We start from the raw sequence: 8,115 nt of genomic DNA, 5'->3' as shown, positions 1-8,115 counted from the left end.
ATTCTGAGACAAGTATAAGAAGACCATGAATTGACATAAAAGCCAAGTGAGATGTAAGGATCTTGTAGGTCTCCACTCCATCCAAACGACAAGTAAAAAGCTGAACACACTGAAAAATCAACAATTCTTGTTCCATCAGGGAAACGAGGTCATAGAGCAAACTCCTATCCTCAAAATTGGAGAGACAGATGGGCGATTACAGAGAATCAGAACTTCTCAGAGGAGAAACCCACAAGCAGACCTCCATGGGAACCAGTGTCAGGGCTGAGAAACCTAAACTATAATCGATGACTTGCTGGAGGCTCAATATAGGCAAGTCTGAGAGTTGAAAACTCCAGGGGGAGTCACAGCTATGTGGGTCCCACACTTTTGTCACTTTTACCTCCAGGAGCTCTACCCAATTCTCACAGTGAATATTGGAAAACATCTCCTCATGTTCCTGGCAGCAAAAGAGGAAAAGGAACCGTGTTGAAATACACCAGAGCACTCTTTTCTTAACAAGGTCTACTCTCAGGGGAAACTGTTTTTCCAGAGGCTACCTGGAGGAAGGAAAATACCAAACTCCAGCTCTCTCTAGCCATCCTGTCCCACCTAAGCAGGGCAGGGAACCTGAGCAGCACTAATGAAGTTCACAGTCCAGGGGCACAGGCTCCCCAAAAGACTGAGAGCTAATCACAGGACTATAGAAAGCTTACCCTCACCCTACACTTTACCACATTACTCAAAGTCTGTTTCCACAGCTCCTTTTACCTGGTACATCATGTTCACCATTCAACAAAAAATTACGAGACATACTAAAAGGCAAAAAACAACAAGAACAACAACAACAACCCCCTCTGCCTTGCCCCATTCCCCCGCCACACAGTTTGAAGAGACTGAATAAGCATCAGGACCAGAATTAGATATGGGAGGAATGTTGCAATTATCAGACAAGGAATTTTTTTAAAAACTATGATTAATACACAGAGGGCTTTAGTAGAAAAGTGGACAACATGCAAGAACAGATGGGTGATGTATGCAGAGAGATTAAAATTCTAAGAAAGATTAAAAAATGCTGGAGATTAAAAACACTGTAACAGAAATGAAGATTACCTTTGATGGGCTTATTAGTAGACTGGGCATAGTTGAAGAAAGAATCTCTGAGCTTGAGTATATGACTATAGAAACTTACAAAACTGGAAAACAGAGATAAAAAACACTAAATAAAATAGAACAGACTATCCGAAAGCTGAGGCAGAAGCAATATTTGAAGTTACGATGATTAAGAATCTCCCTCACATTAATGTCAGACAGCAAACCATAGATCCGAGAAGGTCAGAGAACACCAGTCAGGATAAATTCCAAGCAAATAAATAAACAAAACAAAACCTCCAACTAACTAACCAACCAACCAACCAAATACAAAAACTGAAACAAACCTATACCTGGGCATATCATATTCAAACTTCAGAAAATTAAAGATAAAGAAAAAATTTGAAAAAGATTGGAAGAAAGTATTTGTAAAAGGCATCTAATAAAGGATTGTTATCCAAAATATACAAAGAGCTCTCAAAACTCAACAATAAAGGAACAAACAGCCCAATTAAAAAGACCTAAATAGACATCTCACCAAAGAAAATATTCTAACGGTAAGTTAGCATATGAAAAGATGCACCACATCATACATACATCATCAGGGAAATGCGAATTAAGCAACAATGAGATACCACTACTCACCTACTAGAATGTTCAAATCTGAACACTGACAATACCAAATGTTGGTGAGGATGTGGAGCAATAGAAACTTTCATACATTACTGGTGGAAATGCAACATGTACAGCCACTTTGGAAGTCAATTTGGCAGTTTTTTAATAAAACTAAATATATGTTTACCATATGATTGAGCAATCACACTGTTTGGTATCTATCCAAATGAATCAAAAACTTATGTCCAAAGAAAAACCTGCACACTTATGGTTATAGAAGCTTTATTCATAATTGCCCAAACTTTGAAGTAACCAAGATGTCCTTCAGTATGTGAATGGATATATAAACTGTGGTTCCTCCAGACAATGGACTATTATTCAGCACTAAAAAAGAAATGTTATCAAACCATGAAGACGTAGAGAAAACTTAAATGCATATTGTTAAGTGAAAGGAGCCAATCTAAAAAAGCTACTTATTATTTGATTTCAAGTATATGACATTCTAGAAAAGGAAAAGCTGTGGAGGCAGAATAAAGATTAGTGGTTGCCAGGAGTAGGGGAGTGGGAGGGATAAACAGATGAAGCACAGAGGATTTTTAGGGTGGTGAAACTATTCTGTATGATACTACAATGGTAGTCTATGTCATACATTTGTCAAAATCCATAGTACTTAAAACACCAAGTGTTATATCCCACATAGGAGTTTTGAAATCATATGATTCTCAATGTGTTGTGTGACTTATTTACTTAGCATGATTATTTCAAGATCCATCTTGAAATAATACTGTCATAAATGGCAGTATTTCATCTTTTCTTATGGCTGAGTAATATTCCATTGTATATATATATGTACCACATCTTTATTCAATCAGCTACAAAACTGAAAGAAAAAAATGAGCAAGACAAACAAAAACTCATAGACGCAGACAACAGTTTAGTGGTTATCAGAGGAAAACGGGGGGTGGAAGGAGGTAGATAAGCATACAGAGAGTCAAGTATAGAGTGATAGAAGAAGATTGGACTTTGGGTGGTGAACACACAATACAATATACAAATGATGTGTTATTGAGTTGTATGCTTGAAACCTGTATAATTTTATTAACCAATGTCACCCCAATAAATTTAATAAGAAAAAAGAAACCCAAATAAATTGAGAGATGTAAGGTGTTCATGGTTTGCAAGGGAAAAATCACCAAAAGTGAACTGTGATGTGAACTATGGACTTTGGGTGATAATGGTGTTCCATTGTAGGTTCATCAGTTAGAACAAATGTACCGCTGTGGTGGGGATATTGAAAGTCAGGGAGATGCATATGTGTGGACAAGGGAGTAAATGAGAATTGTCTGTGCCTTCCTCTCAATTTTGCTGTGAACCTCAAACTGTTCTAAAAAATAAAGTTCATTAACTGAAAAAAGAAAGCCAGGTGACAAAAAGAAAAGGCCCAGACAGAACCAGGGCAGTCATTTCCTTCAGCCATTAACTCAATGCCCAGGTGACGAGATGACAGGAGTCATGACAAATACTGTTTGCTATTACTCTGGATAAACACATCATCTGGCCCAGTTTTGTTCCCAGGACTCTCTATGTATGTATATTTGTCTGGATGTATGTGATTTCTACATTGCAGTGTATGTGTGTGTATTTCCATAAGCATGATTTTTATTGCAATGTATATAGAGCACGTTTAAACGTAACTTGCTCAGTTGCACTTAACGCTTTTCCTTGGTCTGGACCTTCATGATGTTTCTTCTACCATCTTCTGGCTTGTGCCTCCTGCAGCAGCTATTACAAACTAATGGCAGTTCCTAAAATACTTCATGCTACGTTCCATATTTCTTCCCCTTTCTGCATGCCATTCTCTCTGGGTTGCTTCCCTCCCCTCTTTATTTTAAACTTTATTAGCTTGAATTCATCAAGTCAAAGATCCTTTCCAGAAGATTTTATTGACTTTTCATCATCATTTAGATGAGTCTTTGTGATCTCATAATATATTCTGTCATATCATTTGCCAAATAGTACTATAACAGCCTTTATCTCTCTCTTTTCCCCATGATTCTAAAATTTCTCATGGTCTGGGTTTATATCCTCTTTGACTTTGGGAGAGCACTCCTCAAGGTCTCACAGTTTTATGGGGGAATGGATAAGTAAATCTACTTTCGCCTTTCCCATGTTCCACTGTGGTTTTTTAAAATCAGATTTGTCGATAAATTAACAACATTTAGATTATGGTTACTTAAATATTTTTTACAATCGAGCCATTCACTGTATTATGATTACATTTCTCTTACTGCACAGTTATTTTTCTGAACGCAACAATGTTTTACTTAGCTCTTTATTTCTTTTTCTTTAAATTTAGATTATATTTTTTGGTAAAATTATATATCTACATAGTTTAAACAAAGGGGGAAAAGAGAAGCTCCCCTTTTCCTGTTTTTGTCTCTCCATAGGCAACCATTTAAACTAGACCCTACCCCCAGACACTTGCGTATGTAATGGTGAGGAAATACAATCCAGGAGAAGAGAGTTTTCCTCTTGTTTGACAACTAATTATTTAACAGAGCCTCACTCTTGGTCATTTCTTTCTTGTCCTTTTCTCCCTGGCACCTCTGCCCCCCGCTTTTTTTTAAGCTGAAGAAGCAAAGTTGATATAGATTATCCTTAAATTAAGTAGGGAATGGTTCTCCCTATAAGCCGTATTTTCTCATTATACTACTTCAGTAACTTCAGTAACTTAGGTTCTTTAGTGGAAATAGCTAGAAAATTAAAAGAAATCTAACTGTAAATGTTCCTAAAAACATTCATGCACTGTGTTATGGCAGAATCTGTTTGTAATGAGTACTGAATTAAGACTCACAGTCCCAGCCCACCTCTTCCCACAGATGGCTGGCTCACTCTTCTCTCACTTTATGTTTGAGGTAGGGAAGGATGTAGAGCGGTAATTTCCTGGGAAAGGCAGGCTGTACTAGGGGGAATTGCTTTGGACCCCATCAGACCTGGGCTAGAGGCACGTTATGTACCTCCTCCAGGCTTCTGCTTTCTCTTCTGTAAAGTGGGGTTAATAACGTCTACTTCAAACAATGGCAACAAGGAAAAGGTATCCAAAGGTATCTATTATGATGTGTGACACATATAAAACAACCAATAAATTTTAGTTTCTTTCTACTGGTTCTTTCTGCTGCGGTCTTTAATGAGGTGGCTTCAATGCAGAACTCCATTCTTTTGGCATTTATTGAACATCTATTACGTAACAGACTTTGCTTTAGGTTTTGAGGTTACAGGAATAAGTAAGGCAGGAACATTGATCTCAAACATAGTAAGGGAATCACATACATAATTAAAGAGCTGTGCTCCGGTGTGGCAAGTCCCCTGTGCTGAGGTATAGAGGCAGCATGAAGGAGAGGATGAGCTCTCAACTCCCTTTATCTTTTTGCTTTTTCCTCTCTTCCCACCTAATCTCTTTCCTTCCTCCCTCCTGCCTTTCCCTGCGACTCAAAGTGACAGACAGGGAGTAAGAAAGTCTTTCAGTTTCTTTTTCTCCCTACCTCAAGCCCAGCCTATGGGAACATTCCACAGGGAGCCATAAAAAAGTTCTTTCTTGTTGCACGTTTCAGGGTTTTTTCCAGTGACATCATGGACCATCTGGATGTGAAGACAGCAGCTTCATCCAGAACACACACACAGACTCTCCCCTGCCAGGCCCTGCAGGCCTGCCCTCCAGGATCAGGAACGCTATAAACGTCCTGTAAAGCTGTCTTTTTAATAACCTCCTCAGAAGCAATCTAAGGAAGATGGCCTTTTCTTCCTGCCATCCCACATATGGCAGTTAAAGTAGATTCTCAGCACGGAGGCCTTGGAGGAGAAGGTGAGAAGTGAGGTTCTGAGGTTTCTACAAAAATATCATACTGCCTCCTGTTGGGAAGAAGAAAGCTGTTTCCCAACAGGAAACTGAAATATAACTTCCTCAGCATAAAGGATTCAGGTTAGACGTAAGTGCACATACTTAACACTGGAATGTTTTAGGGATTGTCTCTTGAATTATTTCAGAGGATTTTAAGAGAGGGAAAACATATATCCAAAAGCCATAGAGCTGGAGCTTGATCCTCACATTTGCTTAAATAGAGGAGAGAATTCAGAAGTGGAAAAGATGAAGCTAGTTTCTGCTCTATCCCTAAACAATCTTAAATCCCAGGCATGATTAGAAAAATCATGCTCTTTGAGCTGATTGTCTTTTGTGAAGTAGAAAACACGAATTTCTCTTCTCAGGTGAGGCATGTCCCAATCCGTAGAATTGGTTGGTTCTGTCTCCAAAATATAACTTGACTCACCCACTTCTCTTCATCTCCAGGGCCACTTTCCTGGGCTGGCCCTTCTCATCTCCCACCTGAACAGTGGACATATCTTCCTAATTGGTCTCCAGGTTTCCACTCCTGTTCCCTTCATGCGACTCATCCTTCAAGCCAGAAGGGTCTTTAAAAGAAAAAAGACTAAATTAGACTATATTATTTTTATCCTTAAAACCCTGTAATGGCTTCTTCTGTTACATTTAACATAATATTCAAAGTCATAATAATAGTTTTCAAGGGCCTGTGTGACCCTCGCGCCCATGTACAACTTCAGCTCCTCATCTTACTCACCTTTATAGCCCTAATGCCCCCTTTTCTGTTGTTTTAACCCCGTGTTTCTGCCGGCCTTGGGTCCTTATGCTATCACTCACTTGGAGGGCTTTTTCTTCTACTCTTACCTTTGCCTCTCAGCTTAAATAGCACTTCTGTGGCCTTGCTTGCCCTCTTTCCCATTATTCTCTCTCACAGTAACTGTTATTTTACATTGTAGCACATACCATTTCTAATTATGTACTTGGGAGTGTGTTTATTTGTTGATTGTATTTCTCACTAGACTTCATGAAGGCAAGAATCACGTTTGTTTTATCGACCACTGTCTCCCCAGAGCTCCATGCAGTGGATATGTGCAGTAAGTGTGGCATGAATGTGGAAGTGGGGTAGAAGCAGAGTCCAGGAAGGTGTCAGGCCTGGAGCTCACTTTGCCTATGCCCAAGGACACTTTGAAACATGTTTCGGGTGGGCCTTATCCACACCTTACATCCTTTTCTTGCAGAGACAGGATGGTGTCAAGATAGGCATGTATATCATTGCCAGGGGCTGGGGCAAAGAGGAATGGGGAGTTGCTAATCAGTGGGTTTAAAACTTCAGTTATGCACAATGAATAAATTCTAGAGATCTGCTAGACAACGTTGTGCCTTTAGATGATAGTACTATGTTGTATAACCATCTGTTAAGAGGGTAGATATCGTGTTGAGTGTTATTACCACAATAAAATATAAAATATAAAATAAAATAAAATAAAATAAATCTCTGTAGCGTCTACAACCATGCCACCCTGAACAAGCCTGATCCCATCTGATCTCAGAAGCTAAGCAGGTTGGGCCTGGTTAGTACTTGGATGGGAGACTACCTAGGAAGACCAGGTGCTGTAGGTGTAAAAAAATTAAAAAAATTAAAAAATAAAGGATTGTAAGCTGACAAAGTCCTTGCAATCTGTGAGGTCAACCAAGGTTGCCTTGTCTAAAAAAAAAAATCTCTGTAGCATACTGTCTCTCATGGATCTAAAGATCAGAGTTAGACCCTAGAGATTAAGCTTGTGATTTTCACACTCATTTTGAGGAATTAAAAGGAGTGGAACTTTTTCATAGAATTATTACAAGGAAATCCGAAATGTCAGACAGATAAAAATGGTAAATTAATGGTTTCCTCAGGAAACTGAAATCTTTATTTTTTGATAGAAAACACCCTTTTTGCTAAATCCTGAAGTACTTCTGTAGAAGGGGCTTTAGTTTGAGAGGTATCACTTGGAAATGAGCAATATATTTCAAGAGCATCTACCTTACAGCTGAGAAACTGAGCTGTAGAGTCAGATATTGATTTGTTTCAGTCTACATAGGTCGCTCGTTGCGTAGTATCCGTTTGACTTATGAATTTCTAGTCTATTTCACACACCACAGTGTCTCCCTAGAGCCTCTGCACCTCAGACAGCACTGATCCTAATTTTAAGACTGGCTTATGCGGTGTTACAAATTTGCTTCTCTGAATAGACTTATTAGCTGGTAGATAGTAATAGGTATCCTCTCAAATTCATTGTTAGGCTTATTCCTTGTCATGGATATTTCTTGTCATGCTCCTGCATAACTGAAGTAAGGCCACTAGGGGTCATTAGGGCAAAAGGAGGGTACTTTTCAACATCTTGATAACTGTGTGACCCAGAAAGTGGGCTGCCTACGTTAGCTATCACGAGTTGCTCCTCAGAACAGTCCTTTGAAAAAAGATTCTTTCTCAAAAATATCTGTGTCAAATGAGTTATATGTGTCCCCACCTATTTGCCCTTCCTGTTGTGGACACACCCGAAGGACATACC

General features: G+C 39.0%; 1 pseudogene; it reads left to right on the top strand.

The window, feature by feature from the left end:
• Positions 1-7,065: 7,065 nt before the first annotated feature.
• LOC112469209 lies at positions 7,066-7,183 on the top strand (annotated as a pseudogene).
• The last annotated feature ends 932 nt before the right edge of the window (positions 7,184-8,115 follow it).

This window comes from Pteropus alecto, unplaced genomic scaffold (genome assembly GCF_000325575.1).
Source record: "Pteropus alecto unplaced genomic scaffold, ASM32557v1 scaffold106, whole genome shotgun sequence".
In the NCBI taxonomy this organism is placed as follows: domain Eukaryota; kingdom Metazoa; phylum Chordata; class Mammalia; order Chiroptera; family Pteropodidae; genus Pteropus; species Pteropus alecto.
The sequence above is the reverse complement of the archived record's forward strand: the minus strand, read 5'-3'. Positions and strand labels throughout refer to the sequence as shown.